Consider the following 22,611-nt stretch of genomic DNA (forward strand, 5'->3'; position numbering starts at 1 on the left):
GAAAATCTTGGTTACATAAAATCATTATGCTTCCGATTAAAATAAAAGTTACTATGAAAAAAAGTTTACTAAAATAGAAACAGAATATAATTTATATGAACAGTGTTCATATAAATTAATTTAAACTGTTTGAATTTTATTATTCAGGATTTTCTAGAAAGATGTTACTTAACATTGGAATTTGATCTGCATATTGAACCAATTTACTTATTAAAATGGAGTTCATAAGTATTGAATTGATTTATACTGGAAGGAAATACTCTGTTTAGTAATTTGAATTCCATTTCTAAGATAAATAGTTTTATAGTTCTCTAAGACTTGGAATATGCAAAGTGATAGAATTACACCAACTGAAAGAATGGTTGAGTCTGATTATTTTCTACTATAAATTTATATTGTTCTCTAAATAGCGGGGTACTATTTGTTACTTCTTTCCCTTAACATGCTGTTTTATTAAGTCAGAGTAAACTGGACGTACTCATGTAATTTTCCTGAACTCATTAGTCCTAGCTCCTTATTATTTACAATTTATTATGGGTATTTGATTATATTGGACAAAAATGTGTTTAATGATCTCATTCTGGGTTTATTTTGAGAACTCACTACTGAAAATAGGAAATTTTATTAAAAGTAACTGAATTCATCTGGAACATGTCAAAGTAATTTTTAAAAACTTTGGAACAGGCTATACTTTAAACTTTAGTACAACCATTTATACCCATTCTTGTTATTCTAAACAATTCTGAAGTTCATGCTGTAGTTTTATATGTGCAAGCTAAGGAAGTCATCAGAGATGACAAATGTATCTCTAAGAAAGAAAGAAAAGTTTTATTTAATTTTTTTTTCTCTTGTGGGGGTGTCTAGTTTTGATAGAGTGCTCCACTGTCTAAGCCTGTCTTCAATCTTGAAATAAAATCCTTCCTGTGGACTGGAAATTGCAAACCCAAGTTCCTTCAGGGTTGGGCAGTACTCTAGATCAGATGGGACTCTGAGCTGGAGGATGCACATAGCATATGTGACATGTCTAATTATGAGAACCAGGACATGCCTAAAGTTATGGCTTTCCACAAAGTATTAATAGTTCATAAAGTCCAGGTACAATCTACCGTCACAGAGCATTTTTACTACAAGTAAAGTTGCATAATAACAAAGTCAATATTCTGTGTTTATCAGTTTAAAACAATAAGCTGAGCTAGAAATTTAACCAAATGTCAGATTCTTTCACAGAAAGGTGATGTGTTTTGTTAACCCTTGCTTATAGAGCTTAATCAAAAGTAACCATAATGACAACAAAACAGTAGTTGCAGCAGTTGTAGAAACTTTTCTTAGTAAGAATTGCAAACCTTAACCTTTAGTAATCTGACAGTGAGCAACTGCAGCAGAATCTGAAAGCTCCTGGTGACTATCATCAAAAGTTAGCATGTGGTTCAATAAGCAGACAAAGTCAGAGACAGAAGGAGGGTGGGATCCAGGACCTTGGACAGAAACTCCACTCTAACCATATTGACTAAATGTGTTTATTAATCCTTAGTGAAGAGGGATATGCTTTGTGATGAAACAAGATTGCTTCTGAGTTGTATATAGTAAAATTAATTGCCTCTGTGCCCAACTTAATTGTAAAGTATGTAAAACTGTTAATAAGTATGTGTATAAATTGAGGCAGCATCTTCTTATGAGTATGAGCCCCGGAGTCAGACTGCCTGGCCCTATCACCCCTTACGTACGTGACTTTGGAGAACTTTCTTAACCTTTCATGCCATTGTTTTCTATCTATAACATAAAGATAATAAAGGTAGCTTAGACATAGGGTTGCATGACATTTAAATCGGCTAATATAAGTAAAGCTTTTAATAAAGTGCCCTGAATATAGTAAAATCATTAAGCAAATGAAAGTAATTATTAGCAAATAGTTAGGCAAATTTACCTTATATATATACTATTTAAATTATTTTAAGTTTATTCTCATTTAGAATGCCCAAAATTAATGAGCTATGAAATAATAAGAAATATGGGGGGAGGGTATTGCTCAAGTGGTAGAGTGCGTGCTTAGCATGCATGAGGTCTTAGGTTCATTCCCCAGTACCTCCCCTAAAAATAAATAAACCTAATCACCTCCTACCCCGAAATGAAGAAAAATAATTAAAATAATACAATAATAAGTAAATAAAATATTAAAAAAGAAATACATATATTGGTCTCTGACCCTTGTTTCTAACATATAGCTCCTAAAAGCTTATAAATAGGGGTAGTTGAAGAAACTTTTGTTCTAAAATTTGATCTTGACATAGAATTCCTAGGACCCTTGTACCTACGTTATAGAAGCATCTAACACAGAACTCCTAAATCCCTAAAATTTTCTGAGCGATAAGAATCCTCTTTTGTTCTAATGAGGCAACTCTTGGTGGAATTCTGGATTGGGGCTGAAAACCAGAAAGATCAAGCTAAGATTAAGCTTCCTTTGGGAAATTCAAACCAGGTAAAAGTGAATAAAGTAAGTCCAAGTGATCACAGTGATTTCCTAGGCCAGTGATATGCAAACATGGCTACACATTTGAATCAGTTAGAAAATTTTTACAAATATAGAACCCCAAGCCCCACTTTGCACTTACCCAAACTGTGTGTCTGGGAATGGTTCTCTTAGAGTCTGCCAGACATGAGCCTGAAGCTCTATTAACTGAGTTGATCATCAAGGCCACTAGCTAGTACCTACTGTATCACAATTGCTCTAACTAGAACTGTACTGTGCAAAGTTAGGTTTTGACATGTATGTGTTCACCATTGAATATACACCATGATTCATTTTTTCCAGGACATTATTTTCAGTAATTCAGAATAGAAGTATCAAAGTTACAAATGTCCAGATTTCCCAAAGATGTAAATAACTGAATCACTTACTATAAGTTAGGTCTCCACATTCACTTAGAACATTTCTCCATGCATTAAAATGAACAGGCAAGATGTCAGTTTCCAATGTGTGGTGGTATGGTGTCATATGTGTGTGTCCATGTGCAAGCACACATGAATGTTTATTGTATCAGACATGTCAACAGTGCTCAGTAACTCTTCCTCATGAGCTGCTTCTCTATTCAGAGAAGCAGTCCTGTGCTATGATTTGGGCAATGTTGGGCACTGGTGAACTAGGAATAGGTACTTCACCTTATAAGGTATAAGGCAGACCATATACTGGACAGTGATATGTGAGTTATCCTGGTATGATAGGTTCTAGACATATGACATTGGTTGAAAGCCTTCCAGATGTGAAAAAGCAAAAATGTTTCTTATATAGAATCGTTTTAAGAAAAATGTAATTGAAACTATTTATTTTTATTTTAGAAATACCACCTGACCCATCTAGAATTGTATTCCTTCAAATATTTCAAGGTGAAAAATTAATTTAGTTTAATTGATCATCCTATTTTGCTCTGTAATTAAGACTAGGAAGTGCAGAGAAGACTAGATGGTTGGTGGTGAGAAGTGAACAATGGAGAAAAGTATAGAGAGAAACATCCAGTAGTGTAGTGGAATCAGTCAGTGGTAAAGTCAAAGATTACATCAAACTCTCCTCACTCCACCCACTGGCCAGTCTGTCCAAAGAAACCCAAGGTCTGGTAGCACCTGAGCCATCAATGAGGAAAGAAACCCAGCAACCTCAATGTCAATAAATATTGAGAGTAGAGAGAGACAACACTGCTAGCAACGTCACTGACCAAAGCACCACGAGAGGTCTGGATATAGAGGGAGATACCAGGATGGCCAAGTTTTAGAGGAGAGCTGCTGTTGGCTCTTTCAGTAAATTCCTGTCACTTATCCAGTCTTTCTTTTCATTGCAACTCAAAGGGTTAACAAACATACGCCCTCTCTACAATGTAAAGCAAGATTAAAAAAAATATGAAGGCTTAGGCAAAGATCATACTTTTCTACTAACATTAAACCATTATCAGTCTGTACTTCTGTTTATCTGGGGTCATGTTCAGGGGAGGTGATTGACTCAAAGGGACAGATGGAATGTTTTATGATGCTGAAATTGTTCTGTATCTTGGTGGTAATGATGGTTACATTGTGTGCAATTCCCTAAATCCATCAATTTATACACTTATAATAGGTGAATTTTATCTAATGTAAACTAGACCTTAATAAAGCTGTAAATAAGTCCAGAAAAAAAAAAAGTTAGGGAATCCTTCAGCTTCAGGAAAGTGAAAGTTTGGGTAGTATGTTTGTATCTCAGTGGAAAGGCTAATTATACATTAACCCTTGAAGTGGAGGGGCCCTTCAAATTATTGGTTGAAAAAAATTGGATACAACCTAATAGCCTAAGTAGCTTATGGAATTAATACCTCAGGAAATTTGTGAAAAATATTGAAATGCTTTATGGGCAATGTTGAGAAATTAACTATGAGAATGATTAAGCAATCTGCTTGAGATTACAGAAAGAAAGAGACAATAAAACAAAACAAGCAAAAATTCTTTGAACGTTAAGAATAATTTGGGGAAAATATAATTTTTCCCTAGTTCTCTGGTAGATCAGATAGAATGAAAGTTGTCTACCTTCTCATTAGCTGGACATAAGTAGAATTTCAGTTTCTAAACTTTAATATTTCAAAACTACCTAGCACATTACCTTTGTTACTGAATATCCATTTCACAGGTTAACTCATAGTTTCTGTTTCATGATTTCCTCCTTTCTTGCCAGCACTCAAAATTAGTTGTATACGTACTGCAGATTTCGTTCTAGCTGATAGATAGGCCCAGTAAGTGCATTTAAAAATAGCAAATGGTCAAATCTGACCTTTGGATTCTGACGGCTGAGGGGTAATTGCATTGAAATCATTACCCTTCCAGGGAGGAAAAGCTTGCTGAACACTGACCCCCTGCTTGAATAAGATGGGGTTATTTTTTCCTTATCTGGTGAATCTTTTGACACTTTGATGCCAAGTGTCATTACCCCTGTCTAGCCTGTGGATTGCTGAACTCTCTGTGTGACTTAATAGCCTGAATCTGTCATGAAATATTTATAACATTTTTGTGCTTTGAAGATTTTGAATTTTACTTGTAACCATATTATTAATGAAATAGCCTGTATAGGAGATGCCACAATATATCATATTTATCTTGTGCAAGTACAGTTGTTCCGATATAAATGTGTATTTTTGATCTTTTTATGGAACTTACGTAATATCCAATGAAAAGTCAAATATTTAGTCAACCATGTGGGTATCATCTTTTATAAGCTTTATTGTTTTTTTTTAAAAGTACAATCAGTTAAAAGGATGATTCAATAGAAGTATTTTTAAGTCAGTTAAATTAATGTTTTTAATAAAGTTTTAAACTAAAAATTTAAAACTGAGTCAGATTGTGAGAAATACATACAAATAATAAGTTAATATTTATTGAATACTAACAGTTATTCCAGTTACTGTGATAAGTTCGTATACATTAATGAAATTGTACTTTCTAATTTAAAGAAATTTTCCTCCATTCTTATTTACATATCACATTATTTATATATCATATACATACATCACATATATGTATATGCTATGAACTGAATGTTTGTATCCCTCCAAATTCAGATGTTGAGGCCCTAATTACCAATTTAATGGTATTTAGAGGTGGGGCCTTTGAGAAGTAGTTACGGTTAGATTAGATCATGAAGGTGGGGCCCTCAGTGAAATTAATGCCCTTGTGAAAAGAGAAAGAGATAGGAGATCTCTGTCTCTTCCCTCATACAAGCAGGAAGAAAAGGATACAGGAGGATGTAAGGAGAAGACAGACTCCTTTTTAAAGAAGTGTAGTTGATAAGCTAAAAGAGGCTATCCTCATTTCCTTCACAAGTGGGCCTCTCCATAGGGCTGCTCACCACGTGGTAGCTTCTCCATTAACGCCAGCAAGGGAGACAGACAGCTAGAATGATGGAAGTTGCAGTCTTGTGTAACATAATCACAGAAGTGACATGCCCTCCACCTGAGTTATATTCATTAGAATCAAGTGACATGTCCTACCCACTCTCAAAAGGAGGCAGTTACACAGATACGAATACCAGGAGGTGAGGATCATTGGGGTCATCTTGGAGTCTCTCTGCCATAGTCACTGTGTTTCATATGTAAGGGGCTTTCTCTGTGGACAAGTTACTGATTGTGGTGTGACATATCATGTCAAATTGAGAAGGAAGTGCCTAATGTGTATGAATATTTTAAACTACTTTTACTCTCGTCAGTTTTCTTTTGTATCTTTACTTTTGTTAACTTTACAGATTCCATCTTTTTTCCTTAGAGAAGACAAAAAAGTCACCAGCCTTGAACCTTCCAAGCTGAATTTCTCTCCATGTTAGATGCAGTAATCTCTATCTTTGTTTTCTTTCATTTCTCTGGCTTAGATGGTAAAGAATATTTCTTTCCTTTCCAAATGACATGTACCTTTGTCCACTTTTCTTTCTGTTGCCAAGCTCTCTCTTCACTAGCCTGATAACATGATCATATTTTCAATCACAAAAATTTCTCTGCCCCTCAGATATTATCCCATTTCTCACTTTTATTTAATTTTTAGGAAGTCTGGAACAGTGTTTCAGAGTCACTGATTTCATTTTTACCCTTCCCATACACTCTTCAACTTATCACCCTATGACTTCTGTTCCTAAAACTCTGAAGAATTCTTTCTTTGGAATATTATTTCTTATTTGTCAGACCAGTGATTTATCAATTTCTAAACTAATTTGCCACAATTTTTCCTTTGTTACTTTTTTTCTAAACTATTATAATATCCTTCTAATTAATTTCCCATTTCCCATCTGTCCTCATTCCAATCTATCCTATGCACTGCTGCTCTAAATCATGCAGCTCTAATCGTGTCACATGACTCCTACAGTTATTTTAAGTTCAGTGTTAGACATCTTAAATCTCAGGTTTTAATACCATCTCACAAACTGTTAAATGTAATTATTTCAAAAATAATGAAATTATTCCATAATTGTAGGTAGGGTATTATTTGTCCTTTGATGCCCATTGGCCATTGCAGAAGCTTTAAAATAAATAAAATTTCTTCACTAGTATATAGTCAAATTTTTTACTCTTCTGACCCTGAAATTAACTAGCTGTATGATTTCAGGTAACTCTTCTTTGCTCCTCACCTCATCCCTGATCTGTAAAATAAAGCAATTATTTTATTTGATCTTAAAAGATCTTTGCCACTCTTAAAAACTACATTTTTATGATTGAAACTACATTTTTATGACTGAAACTGCTATTTTATTGCATTTGATCCAAATCAATTATGAGTCTATAAGGTAAAAAACTCAACAGAATAAGAATGCAAACTTACATAACCAGTGTTATCAGATAGCCCTAGAGTTATAATTGACTGAACTGTACTTCTGTACCCTTTTCACCCAAATTGGAAGTAATGGTGACTTTTATCAAACAAACACATTTGATGTTAAAACATTCACTCAATTTTAAATACAGGACATTCTCCTTTTGTTTAGACTAATGTTGAAAGTTTAAAGTAGATGTACAGACATGATCTTCTGTCAGTTTAAACAGAATCTGACTAATCCACCTGACATTAATTCAAGTCCTCTACTTATGATCAATAGAGAAGAAAGCAGTCAGAAAGTTCCTGTCATAGCTGAAATACAACTGCCAGAGTTTATTTTTCACACTGACACATGTAGAAAGAGTTTTAGTGTGCCAAATATACTTTCTCTGTTCTCGATTTTACAAGCATAGTATGGTGTTTGCTTTAATGAAAGTGGAGTAGATTCTTGTGGTCTAGAAAAGTGTCAGTGCATCATATTCTCAGAACTGGGAACATCTGTTATTTCAATATTAACCAATCTTTGATATTTTCTTTATATAAAATAAAATTTAATTTTTAGATAACTAGTGTGAAAGCAATGCCCTCAAAAAGCACATTGGATTCTTAGCTGTGTGCAAGCAAAACAGAATTCTAAAGCCCACTTTACATGTTGATACCCTACTTAAGTTCTTTTTACCAAGTTAGTTAAATGTTTGTGGTGGTTTATGCCTCATATGTTTAAGTATCAAAAATGCTTGGTGTTTCATCCAATTTTTTTGTATATCAAATTAGTGACCTTGAGTTAAGTGCCACAAAAGTTTTGTGATTGTACTTCCTGCACTCTTCTTGTGTGGTAAACATCAGGCAACATGGAGTTCTGGGAAACTGTAGAGAGAAAGAGACACAAAAAACATTGGTGTTGGGGATAACCAATAAGTTATGTGTTCATTTATTTGTTCACTAACTATTTATTGAATATCCCAAAGCTAACAATGAATGAAATTTAAAGGAACTCCTTCCTCAAGATATTGTATGGCCTTCTGCTGGAACACTGTTGTAATAAATATACAGATCTGTGATAACTACAATATGGATGTTCCTCTAATAATTGTGCAGTGCACAGCCTGGTCAACACTGAAGGTGATCAAGAACAATTGTGTCCTTGCCCTCATGGAGAGAAACAAAAATATAGATATATAAAGAAATAGTTACATAGTCTGATTATATATTATTTGGGGGAGGAAAAAAACCTGAAAGAGAGAATAATAATTTAGAAAGAGCTATTAGAGAATGTCTTTTTGCCAGGGAATACTGATATTGAGAGCTCAAAGATGAGAAGAAATCGGCCATATGAAAAGTATAGGAAGAAAGAGAGGATATATATAGAGGCTATGATGCAGTTTTATGCGAGGAATTGAAGGAAAGCTGGATTGGCCTGGGAAACAGGAGAGAGAACAGAATAACTGGAAACAGCTACATGTCTAAAGACAAGACACAATTTTATAAAGTATGGTTCATTTGTATAAAAGAGTACCATGTAGCCACTAGTGAACATGTTTCTGAGGGTTATTTTATGACATGTGAAATTATTCACAGTAAGTAAAAAGCAAGATATAAAACCACTGTGTGTTATGTATATATGTTATACAATTTTCCAAGTTCACTGTCTTTGAAAAAATAGGCTATATAAATATAGTTAAAGCAATTATCTGTAGTGGTGAGATAATGAGTGATTTAAATTTTGTTTTAATGTTGTCTGTTTTTTTTAATTCTTGAGGTATTCTAACATGTATGCAAGAGACGTATAAAAAATTTTGATGCTGCTTTCTTTGTTATAGCAAACAAGTAGAATAAAACTAATTGTCCTTCAACAAGGGAATGGATTAATAGACTGTTTTATTGCTGTAATAGAATATTCTGCATCAATTCAAGTGGAAAAAAGAAACTAGAACATTCATTAGCATACATAAATATCAAAAGCATAATTTGGAAACAAACAAAAGTTAGGTGCAAAAAAGGTAGTTGTAAAGTAATAGTTTATATAAATTTAAAAACCAGTTTTCTATATTATTTATAGTTATAATTATGTATGTGAACTTTAAACATTACATACTATAATGATACTGTCTAGTTTCAGAAAAATGTAAAATGATCACCTCAGGGGAAGGAGGGAAGAGTAGCTTAAGTAAGGAAGTGGCTTTAGTCACATTTATAATTTTTATTTTTAAATAGACTAATCTGAAGTAAATATGATAGAAAATTAACTCTACTTAATCTTGTACCCTTTGTACTATTTTGTATGTTAAAATATTAAGGAAAAAAGTACATTTAAATATTCTTACAATTGTTCAGACTCATAACCACATATGGATATTATTACTCAAGGAATAACAAGGGAAGATACCATGTTGCAGAATCTGAGGTCAATGTAATTTAATAGTTTTACTATGAAATAAAACATGCATACTGAGGAGAACATAAAATACATATGTGCAGCTTAATAAGTAGTTGTTAAGTAAATACCCACAAAATCACCACTCAAGTCAAGAAATAGAACATTATAGCAGCTAGAAGTCAAATGGGCTTAAGTTTTCCTAATTTTTAACATTTGTTAATGAAATTATGTTAATGAAATTATGCGTTCTTTTGTTGCTGCTTTAGCTCAGTATTTATGTTTGCATGACTATCTATGATGTTATATTTAGGTGTCATCTCATTTTTACTGCCATATTGTACTTATCCATTAATGGGTGGAACTGTTAATGAACATTTGGGTTATTTCCATGTTTAGCTACAATGAGGAATGCTGCTCAGCAAATTTGCACAGTGTGTAAATGTATGTGTGTGTGCATCCTAATGTACACATGAACAAGTTTCTCTAAGTCAGGATGCTTAGGGGTGAGATTAAAGGGTCATAGAGAATGCTCCTCTTTAACTCTACTGTTAAACTAAACTGTCTCCCAAGCTGGTAGTACATTTATATTCCTACCTGAAAGTTATCAAAATTTCTAATTTCTTTTCATCTTCACCAATATTTGTTATAACCACATTTTAAAATTTTTCACCAATTGAATGAGCATCTAGTAGTATCTCTTTGCAAACACAATTATTGTTTTCCTGACAAGTGTTTCAAGCGTTTATGGGTCACTTGGATTTACAGTTTTATTTCAAATTAAAAATTTTCTTCCCCTGTTCCTTATTTATCTAAGAGTTTGGCTTAAAAAAAAAGAACAACCTAGCATTTCTGAACAATTATTTTTGAGGAAATGTTGAGATATTCTTTTTAGGAATGAGGATTTGGGCCAGAAAGCTAGATTTACAATTAAATTTAATTCAGATCCATTTCATTTGATCTTGTATTGATCTGCATAGTTCAGGGAGAAATAAATGAGTTAATCAAATACAATTTAGAAATCAATTTTGAAAAGTATATGTCTGAGTTTATTGGGAGTTTAGGTATGCTTAAACAGTTAATTGACATTTAACCAAAATTTGGGGTTGCAAATAAAAGCATCCCAAGAAAGAGTAGGTAAGAATGCAGAGGGGTGAGGAAAGAAAAGAATGTACAGAGTTTAGTTAATTTTATTATTTTCCTTGATGATATATAAGAACAGAAATATGGTCAATTATAAAAGGTGGATAACTTTTAAATATTTATAGTTACCTTTGAAAGTGTGTTTGTGTTCTGTAAGTTGGATGTGGAGCTTAATTTTATAAAGCTCTGCTTAGTGTCGAATTAAAATCAAGTAAAAATGTAAATGTTATAAAGTTCTAATTCAGGATGTATTCTGCTTTCCTCTCTTGAATCTTTATTGGTCTCTTCTTCAGTTTACACTCTAACTGAATTGTTTGTCTGTAGGATTGATGAAAATGACAGGCTAAACACTCTTGCCCCTCTCATATCCCTCTGAAAGTACAAACTGTGTAAATGTAGGTTTTTAGGGATTTTTTCCTCAGGATTCTGGCAGATTTAAAATAAGCAGAAAATAATAGGTGAATCACCAGCAATTCGACTAGGGTACAATAATTCCACTTCTGTAGTAAACTGGAAAGCAGAATTTACCATCAATGTGGTTTATTTTAACTTTTTTAATGAGTGAAATGTATCTGAGATTTGCTTTATTTTAATGTAAAAAGTGGTGAGGATAGATAAAGAATGGTAGCAAGTTAATGCTTTTGACTTGAGTGATGGATATGTGGACATTCATTGTACTTCTTTTCCCCTCTGTGTTTGAATTTCATAATAAAAAGTTTAAAAATGTATAAAGCTGTATTTGAGGAAGTTATGTGTTAAGGGATTAAAAATATAAAAGCTAAATTAATATACATTTCTTCTGGATAAGAAAACTACTTTGTAAATAAATGTGTTCATCTCTCTATCCATCTCTATTTATTTATTTTTGCATTCAGACATCTATTCATCCAACAATGCAATATATACTGAGCCCTCACAACTCTAAGATGGTGTGCAGATCACTGGTGAATATAGTATTTAAGGCAAAGTCACAAAACCACAGAATTGTGGAACTTGAAGAAATCTTGAAGCTAATTTACTCTAACCTACTTTTTATAAATGATTACCTTGCGTCTCAAGAGCTTAGGCAATTTACCTGAGATCACACAAAGGTTTTAATGACAGAGAAACATATCTGAGATTACAGAGTTTTCTCCTATTATGTATGCTGGGTCATATGGACAGACTTGATGTAACAAAAATATTTGTTGGGCTCCATCCACTGCAATTGTGAAAGGCTGCCATGTGAGTGATAACAGAATTGTGCTTCCCTATATTTATAAAAATTCATTTTCTAGCCACAGTGAACTGAATCCATTAAATTTTTTTGGTAATATCCAATTCTGCGACATTCAGATCCATCCTTAAGTGCTGTTAAAGAAAAAAAAAAAAGGTTTCACAGGTCAGAGAGTGGTAAGAAAGCATGTGTTACAAACCTAACTAACTTTGGCAGATTCACCTCAGGGATTTTACTAGAAAAGCAGTTTCTGTGGGATAAAAAGTATTTTGACATGGAAATATCTTAATAACTCTGTAAGGTTGTCAGTTTTTCTTAGGGGAATTTTCTCTATCAGGATAAATTACAGTTTTGTCTTTTTGAGGTTTAAAAATGAGGGTTTTAAGGCAGCCAGTAGCTAGTGACTAGAAAAGCAGTAACCTTGCTCTGCCTTAGTTATAATAACTATATGAAAAATACTCAGAACTTTTACAGCACCTGTCATGAGAAAAGTGTGTGTAATTTGGAAATAAATTAAATGAAGTTGTGTAGTTTGATGGATATCTGAGGCCTTGACCTCTAGGAATTACTAGCTGTGTGATCTGGGACAAATTACTAAACCTCTCTGTGCCTATTTCCTCATCAGGTAAAAAAAGCTAATAATGGAACCTACTTTACAGAATTTGGGTGAGGATTAAATGACATTATGTAAAGTTCTTACGCCAGTACCTGGTAAACTGTAAGTGTTCAGTACTAGTTAGTATTAGTATTATTTGATTGAACTATATTACAATTTATGATAGAAAAATCCATTAGCTAATCACTATAAGCTAAGTGAACTACAGCACTCTTTCTGTTTCCTCTCCGCTCCAGTTTTATTGAAATGTAATTGACAAACACAATTGTAAGACATTTAAAGTGTACATTGTGATGATTTGATATATGTACACACTGAGAAAGGATTCCTCCCATTTAGTTAATTAATGCATGTATCACCTCATAAATTAAGCTTTTTTTGCTGAGAACATTTAAATCCTACTCTCTCAGAAAATTTCAGTTATGCAATCGAGTGTTATCAATAATAGCACCTTGTTATACATTAGATCTGAGACCTTACTTATTTCATAGCTCAAAGTTAGTACCCTTTTATCAGCCTTCCTGTAATTCTGCTACCCTCCAACCCCTGGTAACGACCAATCTACTCAATGTTTCTGTGAGTTTGACTTTTGTTTTGTCCAGATTCCACATATGAACGATACTATGCAGTATTTATATTTGTCTGGCTCATTTCAGTTAGCATAGTGCCCTCAAATTATATCTGTGTTGTAGCAAATGTCAGGATTATCTTTTTTTCTCGTTGCTGAATAATAATCCATTGTATATGTATACCACATCTTCTTTTTCCATTCATTTGTTAACAACATTGTTTCCACATCTTGTCTACTGTGAATAACACTGCAGTGAACATGGGAGTTTATATATCTCTTTGATTTCCTGTTTTCATTTCTTTTGATATATACCCAGAAGTGGGATTTGCTAGATCATATGGTAGTTCTTTTTGAAAGTTTAAAATTTCACTGTTTTCCACAGTGGCTGCACCAGTTTACATTCACCAGGAGTGCATAAGTGTTCACTTTTCTCCACATCCTCCCCAACACTTGTTATTTCTTATCTGTTTGAAATAGCCATTCTAAGAGGTATTTTCAAGAAGAAAATTTATCTTTTGAGGAAACAAAAAACATTGGATGGACTTTCAAAGTTTTACGAGATGGGAATTGGGCAGGAAAGACATGTAAGTTATCATTTTGCCAAAATAATGGAATATTCCTGAAATTTTGAAACCTATTTGGGAAAAGTCAAACATTCACAAAGAAATTCATTTAAGACAGTTAGTTTGTGGTTGTCAACAAAGCCAGAGGACCAACTGGCTAATTGATTTTAATAGTAAGTTATTTTAACAATAAGTATTCTTTTAATGATAATAGTAAGCCAGTATTGTACATGAACGTAATAAATGAGCCTAAGAAGTGAGCCAGTCTCAACTGTGGCAGTTTCATGCAGCAAGATTAAAAAGCCATTTACCAGCATGATGAAACCTTTTCTGTGAACATGATCTGCAAGGGTCAGAATTACCAAGCAATTCAGCCTTCATTACCTCTCTTTCTTTAAAGTAGAAACCCACTTGGTTCATATTTTAACAGTATGTCTCTGTAATAGGATAGCTACATTGAGATCCTGGGTAGTAAAAAGTATGCCAAGGTGATTTGGACCCACTTTGTTACCTTCTAAACCTGAGCTCCATAGCTGCAAGGTCAATTTTCCTTACCACTCAATAGCTTCTACCCAGAGTGGGACACAAAAGCCTATTTTTGATGTATTGGTACCCTTCTAAAGAGATGAAAATCCAAGGTTATATCACTCCACATGGAAAATAAAAAGCTTATAATATCTCTTTTAGGTGAGAGCCTGCACTGCTCTCCTTGATGGTCGTTTTCTGAGGTTTTGTTACTGTGCTGAGTGCGATCACCCTTCTTGGAGTTGACTGCATTTTTGAGTCTGAAGCACTTGTGGGCCCTTTGGGATGAAAAACACTTTCCTTCCTAAGTGCTAACCATTCTTATTGTTATTACTGTTGTTAAGTCAATTCCCAAAGTCATATCCACTAACATGGCATTTTCAAAAATGACATATAGCAGCCGTGTACTGGGAAATGCTGTTCAGCTGGCTTTCTGATGCCAACCTCCTAAGTGTTGCTATTGCAGTGGTACTTTTGGGAATGACACTTCTCTTTGGTGGCTCAGTGTGCCCGTAGGTAGTGAGCTGTTAAGGGAATACTGATGGGCAAAAACAGGTGGCAGATACTTTATGACAGACTCATCTTCCACCTAAGGCATCTGTTGTATAAGAATGTGTGTAGTCACTGCGCATAAAACTGGCTCTTGAGAATCATGTAGAACGATGATATTCAAACACACTTTCTGAGAACCATTAGAGTAATTGGCTTAAAATGCAGTATGTTAGTAGGCATTGGTTCCATGAAATATGCCAAGTTTGTGGAAGCATGGCTTTTCTATTTAACTTCCAGAGGGAATTTGTGTAATGCATTTTCATTACATGATGGAGAAAACTGCAGTGCATATAGACCAGAAATTAGGCAACTATACAGAATGAGAATCTAGGGAACAAAGTTGTCATCCAGATTTTCATAGCATTGAGGTAAATCATAAGTACACCTCAAAGATGTAACTCTGAAAATATTCGTTTGATGGTAATGATTACTAATGTAAAGAAATAGAAAAGTACTTTAGGGAAAGGTTTATGGGGACCTATATCTATGCATTGGCTCTGGTATGATATAATTTAAAGTTCTAGAATGAAATAGCATAGAAGAAGCTTTTTTTCCTCCATTGCACCTGGTAAGTGCTACCTATCCTAGATAAGAGACTAAAAGAAAGCAGTGGATGAATTATGGGCAGAGTGCTTAGTCTCAGTGCAGGCTTATAAGCAATTAGCACATACCCCCAAGAGCACTTCTCCAGCTATACCTGAAAGATCAGAAGTCATAAAAGTATCCAGGGACTCTGCTCCCCCATCAACCAATATATTTCTTTGGGGGCCACATGTAGACATCATATGATAATTTTCATAAAACTAGATGTTGAGCATCTGAAGGGCAGACCCTATGGTATAGTGATCTTAATATTTAACTCACCCTGCCTCAGAGACTGACTTGAACAAAGATTCAAAGTGTATGTCCTGAATTTGATCTTGACTGAGCCATAGAAAATGTAGGGTTGCATATCAGGTGTTTTGTGTATACAAAAATTTGATGAAGATAGCCCTTTTAAAAATGCAGATCAGTTACATTTTTAAAAATATTCTTTTCTGGCTCTATCTTTGAATACAAGTAGGACTTGCCCAGGTGTTCTTTCTCAAGAGAAAAATTAAAAGGAAAAGAGAGTTTGATCACAAATTCCTTAGGGAAAATTTGAATCTCTGTTATTAAAAGAAGTCTGGGCTTGATACTTGTTCTTAGTGGGGTTCAGATAAAGCTGTAAGTCTGATATATTAAGAAATCATCTCCTGAATTTCTTGAATAACTAATTTCTAACCACGTTTTCAAAAAGTTGTTCTCTGCAGAAAAGAGAAGTGGAACCTATGCATTTGATTTTTAAAAAGGGGTAAAGGATGCTGACAAATTTTATGTAACATAAAGGAATTGAAAGGACTACATTTATATTCCCAAAACTTGTCTCATTTTGAAGATTATTTCAGAATAATTATAAAAGTCAGGATGACATGTTTCAATGTTTATAAAAGACAACCCTCTCCCCATCTCCCATCCTTGAGTTTTCCTGTCTTCTCTTCTTCAGATCCAGGCTACAAAGGCATCATGATAAGACACTGCCTCCAACATCCTCCTTTGGACAGTCAATAAATGTGACAATGTCTTTGCTAAAGGCGACAACTTATAAATAATTTCACTTAGTTATTCTTTTGAGAAGCCAAAATCCTCTAAAGTCTGTTCCTTTTCTCAGAATAATTGAGAAAAGTTGGGTCTATATTCAATCATAAAATTAAACTGAAAGTTGTGACTAAAATTGATAAATCCTGACAGCCTACAAGTTTCTAGATTGGCCAAACTGTCACTTTCATTTTTCCACAAATGACAGGAATCCAGAAATTAATAGGAAATAGTGACTGTATCAAATTTGGACTTGTGCAGGTTATCAAACAAGCAACAAAAGTAGAAATTTTTAATATAGTAACAACTTGCAGAAATAACCATAACTTTTTAAATCAGTAAGTTAAATATGATTTATTTGTATGTCTATTTAGGTTTAATAAAAATGAGTAAAGTACATTTTTTATAGGGATTGTATTAAATGAACCATAAATTTAAAAACTTATTACATTCTTTTGATGATTTTTATTTTCAATTTTTCAATTTTAATATTCCATAGAATCTAATGAGAACTTAAGATGTTTATATATAGCTGTAATTTCTTTTTCTCAGTAATATATTTGTCGCTTTATTGCAATGGGTAAGTAGAATGTTTCCTTTATCTTAAAATATTTGTGTGGTAAAAAGATGATTTCTTTCTTATTCTGTGTAATATATTTATTCATTCCTCTCAATTGATTGCCTTTGGTTGAATTTCCTTTGATCTAAACTTTAAAAAAAAAACTTAACTACATTTTTATTTCTGGACCATCAATTACTACTCTCATTTTTTTGTCTTGTTATTGCTTTCTCTATACTAATCTACCTTTAATTTTCTTTCTTGCTTTAGTTGAATCATTCTGCAAACTCAAACTTTGATTTGCACCATTGATAGGAAATACATTATCATCTTTCATAAATTGCCCTTGACACTATTAGTGGACACATTAAATACTCAGTAGAAATTACATAAAAAGAAGCAGATGAAACTAGTTAGCTAAGATAGTACTATTTTTATATTGGGCACTTAAATCATTTTATGGTAATCCATATTTTTTAGAATAGGCTGAAAGAGATAAAGAAGAAATACATGGGTAGATTGCTGTCTTTTTGTAAAGTTGTAGGTATGCAATTTTTAAATGGTCTTTCCAAGTGCTTTTAAAATTTATCATTTATAAAAATATATTCTTCTCTGGGAAATAGGTGATTCACATATTTTGAATATTTGAAGACAGGACTAGTCTATCATGTTGGAATGTAGATGGCTCTGTTACTAGCACATAAAGAAGAATCGTGAAGTTCCAGTGTGCCAGAATTAAAAGTTATAGGCTTATGGTGATTTATTTAAGTTGGTAATTTAAAAGTCATTTGAATATATGTTTTAAGGTAAGAAGGAGGATGCATACTGGAGTAGAGAGAGTATTTAGGCTTTGAAGTGAATTCTGGAGTTACAAATCTCTTTGTCTTCTACTAACTATGCTATTTTAGGTGGGTTACTTAATCTTTCTGAGCCTCAGTTCCATTTTATATAAAATTTATATAATAATGCATACCTGAAAATTTGTTACAGTAGATGCAGTGTCATGTGTAGTTACCCAATACAAGGTTCTTTTATCATGACAAGTCAAGAATCAATATCAAGAGAGAATGAGATCAAATTTCCATGATGCTAAACCATTAGGCAGACACTCAAGAGTGCGTCTCTGGTCTTTAGTGAACCAGACAATTTTGTATTGATTCCCATCTTCAAGGGCTATGTTAACAGTTTTAGTTTGTTTTGTTTTGTTTTAAGTATCTTGACCTAGATTTAAATGGAATGTTATGAGAAGGATTTTCACTGTATTTAGTGGGCAATATAAACCTAGGGATTGGAGGTGATCCTAGGGGCTCTTATGTACCACATTTCTTAAGAGCTCCATTAGTCACATTTTTCTAAAAAGACCCTTCCTTTGGTAAATCCTCTCAAAGGTTGAAATGTTGACAGTCCTTCACATGTTTATATGAATAAATTTAATCATACTTTGTGTGTTTACACCTTGTAAAACTAAAGAAGTGGGAATTTTTGGAGGTCAGTCTATGAGGAGAAAGGAAAGATCATTTAGAGAATTTGTGTGGAATCAGAAACAGCTGGAGAAGCTGAAATGGGATTTATGGAGACAAAGGCACCTTGCTAGTTTCTAGTGAGAAAGGAGAATGCTCAAGAATATGTAGAAAGATGTTAAAGACAGTTTTTCCAATTATAGTTTTCATCTAAAGCACTGAATTGAAAACTTTCATTTTTTTTTCCTTCAGTATTTAAACTGCTTTGGGGCTGTTCACAGGCTAGGAACCCCATGTCTTAACCCCCCTGTGGAACTGTGGCCATTTTAGATATGCTGAAGCCAACTGAAGAGATCAAATTCTACATTATAATTAAATTCATCTGGCTTTGGTATCTAATAATCTTTATTTTAATTTTCATCTTTTGGGAAAATATGTTTGTATTTAATTTTATTCACACATGTCTAGAGGCACTGTAATATATGTATTTCACAATGAGAAAATAAAATGAAATAAATAACTAGGCTATAAATAAACACAGCCATACTGCTGGTAAGTGAATTCTATAGATATATTGTTAAAATCATGGCTTTGAATGAGTATATTAAGTCTAGTGAAAAAGACTATAATTCTACTAAAGTTAAATTTATTGTACTTTTAGGCAAGACCTTTAAATGGCTGTGATCTTCCATTTAATTTGTATTGTGTAGTGGATATGGTGCTGTTTTTTGTTCCTCTTAAATGACAATGTGCTGTCTGTTGGCATTCTCTGCCTGCTACTTTAATATGCATAAATCCCATTATACTCTATGGTTGATGCTTTTAAGATGAGATGGTGGCTTTCCTGACCTATTTGTTGATTTATTTTAGCAACTGAGAAAGTATCAAACCACCGAAGTTGAATCCTATTAATCTTTACTTGCTTTATATCTTTTCTCTCTGTAATTTTTATTCTCAAAGCTGAAAAAGAGAGTGCTACCAAGTATGCATATAATAGAAAAATGTTTTAAATTGGATGTGAATCACAGTTTGGAAATTGATTGTGTTTCATGGCATGGGATAATGAAGAACCATTTTAAAACACATTTGTCTGACTTGCTTCGAAGATTCTATATCATATTAATATGAAAGTTTTTGAGGTCTAAGTTTTTCTTTCTTTTTAAATAAACATTTGTGCAACTGATAAAGAGCATACGATGTTACTTTTGGGAGAAGTGAACTGATACATGTTTCAATAAGTAGATTTTAATTTTCCAAGAATATAATTGGTTAAATGTAAAGACATGTCTTATTTTTAAGTTGGAACATACTGACCATAGAGAAGATGTTATTTCAAACTTGGTCTTTTGCTTATGTTCTCTTTGCCTACATTTTTTTTAACCCTTACAACAAAAAATACAAACAAAGGTTGAAGTTTGCACCTAAAATCTTATACTCATTAGAATAGAAATTCTGATGGGCAGCAGAGGGTGATTCAAATGCTAATATCCTGTAAAAAGAACAGGTACCTTTATAGATATAAGAAAATTAAGACTTTTAAAAAACATCTGGTTTGAATTAAAATAGAAGTACTACCACAACTTAGTTTGTCTGCCCTGTCTGAGAAAGTATGAAATAGGGCTTTTAGTGTCCCTGGCACCATTCAAATTTTTAAATTAATCAAGCATTGAAAATAATACTTTATTTGAAAATATTTATTCATTTATTTGTTTAATCAGCAAACATTTATCAGTCACCTACTGTTCTAATTACCTATCACTGTATAACAAATTATCCCCAAATATAGCAGCTAAAACAACAAACGTTTACTTCAGTTTCTGAGAGTTAGGAATCTGAAAGAAGCTTAGTTAGGTGGTTCTGGCTTGAGATCTCTTATAAGGCTGCAGTCATTTGAAGGCTTGGCTGGGTTGGAGGATTTGTTTCCAAGCTCCTTCAGCGGCTATTGGTAGGAGACATCAATTTCTTATGTCGGGCTATTCATGACATGAGAATTGCCTTTTCCCAGGTCAAATGATGCAAAAGAAAGACAGCACACCCAAAACAAAAGCTGCAATGTCTTTTATAACCTAATCTTGGAAGTGACATTTATGACTTTTGCTGTATTCTATTGATTACACAGCCCAAACTTGGTATAATCTGGGGTGTGACTATCAGGAGGTGTGAGGCTCATTGTGAACCATATTCAGTGCTTGTTTCCACATCTGCATGCTTCACATGATGCTAAACACAAGACACAAATATGAATACCACTCAGACTCCCATCCTTAAGATTATTTTTGTGTCAGTAAATTCTGGGTCAGATTTTTTCTTGTTTTTCTGATAATACATTTGATTATAGCACAAAAGCACTCATGTAAAAATAAATTTCTTTTCTAAAAATTTGTATCTAAAGGAATACTTTTGCATAATTTGAGATATATATCCTCAGAATAATTTAGGGTGAAAATTCCTAGTTTTTTCTTTGCCTATACTAAAACACTAAGCCAGACAAGTCAAAATTATTTTTCAGTGAGAACTTCACTGCAGAATGGAAGGAGCAGTTTCCATTGATTTCCTTTTATTTCTTAGGCATTGAGTACCAATTTACTCAGTAGCTCCTTTCAATTCTAGCTTAAGGTCTTTTATTGCTTGAGAAGCTGTTACATTTGTATAGTTAATGAATTCACACACAAAAATGAATTTTTGACAGAATTTCAGACAAAGGTAATAGTGATTTGAATTTTAGTTGATTTCTCTTGGCTGAATGCTTGTTCTATCTTTAATATCCTGTTTATTTAAAGATTGATCCATTTTGTCTACAAAGTCCAACTCTTCATGAAGAGTTGGGTTCATGAAAATGAACTTTAAAAAATTTTGCTTCATAAGTTTTTCCATTTCTACAAACATTAATTGATCAACTATTATGAGTAAGACACTGTATGTCACAGTTTCAAGTGTCAGAAACCCACATGCAATTGACTATGAAAATGAGGTAGTTTATTATAAAACCTTTGGAGAATGTCATGGAATACAAGGAAGAGTTGTGCTTCCTTACCCTGGTAGGAGATTCACTTCTGACTTATGCCTTTTCTCTAGACTTCTGTTTATTTTTTTTTTTTCCTTGTAGACTGACTTTCTCTCTACTTCCCCTCCCCAGTTGTATAGTTTGGAAAGGGGCTTCTAAAAGATTCTGCATTTTACATATCACATGTCCAGCCATAAAGATAAAGATTGACTTAAATCTCATAGTTCCAGTTTCAAATTCATAGCGGAAGACCTTTTAGCCCTTGGTTGAGTTGTTCATCACTTTGTTCTTCAAATGAATTTGACAGACTGTGAATAGCTAAGTTTTTCACTAATTGGTTTTGGACCAATCAATTATGGTGGGGGATGGAGTCATATTTGTGAATCTGTTTCCCTTTCAACCATGTGAATGTAGGTCAGGAGCTTTTATCTAGAAAAGTTTTGGTAGATAATAGGTCTCTCATTTGGGCATTCTGTGATTTCATAAATGTCTTAAGTATTTTTCTTATTCAGTGTGGAGTATTCTATGTGTATTCTTCTCAATTTCTTCACTTATTGTTACTCTGACAGATGCATGACAAATGGATCAGAATAGAAAAAGAGTAGAGGCAGAGAGACCAGTTAAGAGATTTCCAAAGAGAAATATAATAATAGGACTAAACAAAGATAGTGGCAGTAAATGAAAGTGTAATTTCAAGGACATATGTCTGATAACTGACTCAAAGAATTGAAAGGCCTTAAAAGCAGGAATGAGGCTTCTATTAGAGGAGAAATGCGCTGGAGGCCATTAGCTTTAGTTTGTGCTTATGGAGTTTCATATTGACTGTGATCTTCCTTTCCTAAATGCCTGCCCTATACACACACACACACACACACACAAATACTATTCATACTTCTCTGGTTGAACTTGACTGATACAGTAGCATATGATAATTTGACCTCATTTTTTTTTTTTAAATCCAATGTGGCAATCTTTCCCTTTTATTTGGGGTATTTGGAGCACTTACATTTGATGTTATTATTGATATGATATAATTTAAATCTATTGTCTTGCAATTTGTTTTCTATTCCTACCATCTGTTCTTTGTTCCTTTTTAATCTTTT

At 33.3% G+C, this 22,611-nt stretch overlaps 1 long non-coding RNA gene across 1 annotated transcript; it reads left to right on the forward strand.

Moving 5' to 3' along the window:
- Window positions 1-3,725: 3,725 nt before the first annotated feature.
- LOC116664267 lies at window positions 3,726-9,963 on the forward strand. The gene is made up of 3 exons (XR_004320688.1): window positions 3,726-3,789; window positions 9,181-9,183; window positions 9,952-9,963. It is a non-coding gene; the product is annotated as an uncharacterized LOC116664267 (long non-coding RNA).
- The last annotated feature ends 12,648 nt before the right edge of the window (window positions 9,964-22,611 follow it).

Source organism: Camelus ferus, chromosome 6 (assembly GCF_009834535.1).
Source record: "Camelus ferus isolate YT-003-E chromosome 6, BCGSAC_Cfer_1.0, whole genome shotgun sequence".
NCBI classification, from domain to species: Eukaryota; Metazoa; Chordata; class Mammalia; order Artiodactyla; family Camelidae; genus Camelus; species Camelus ferus.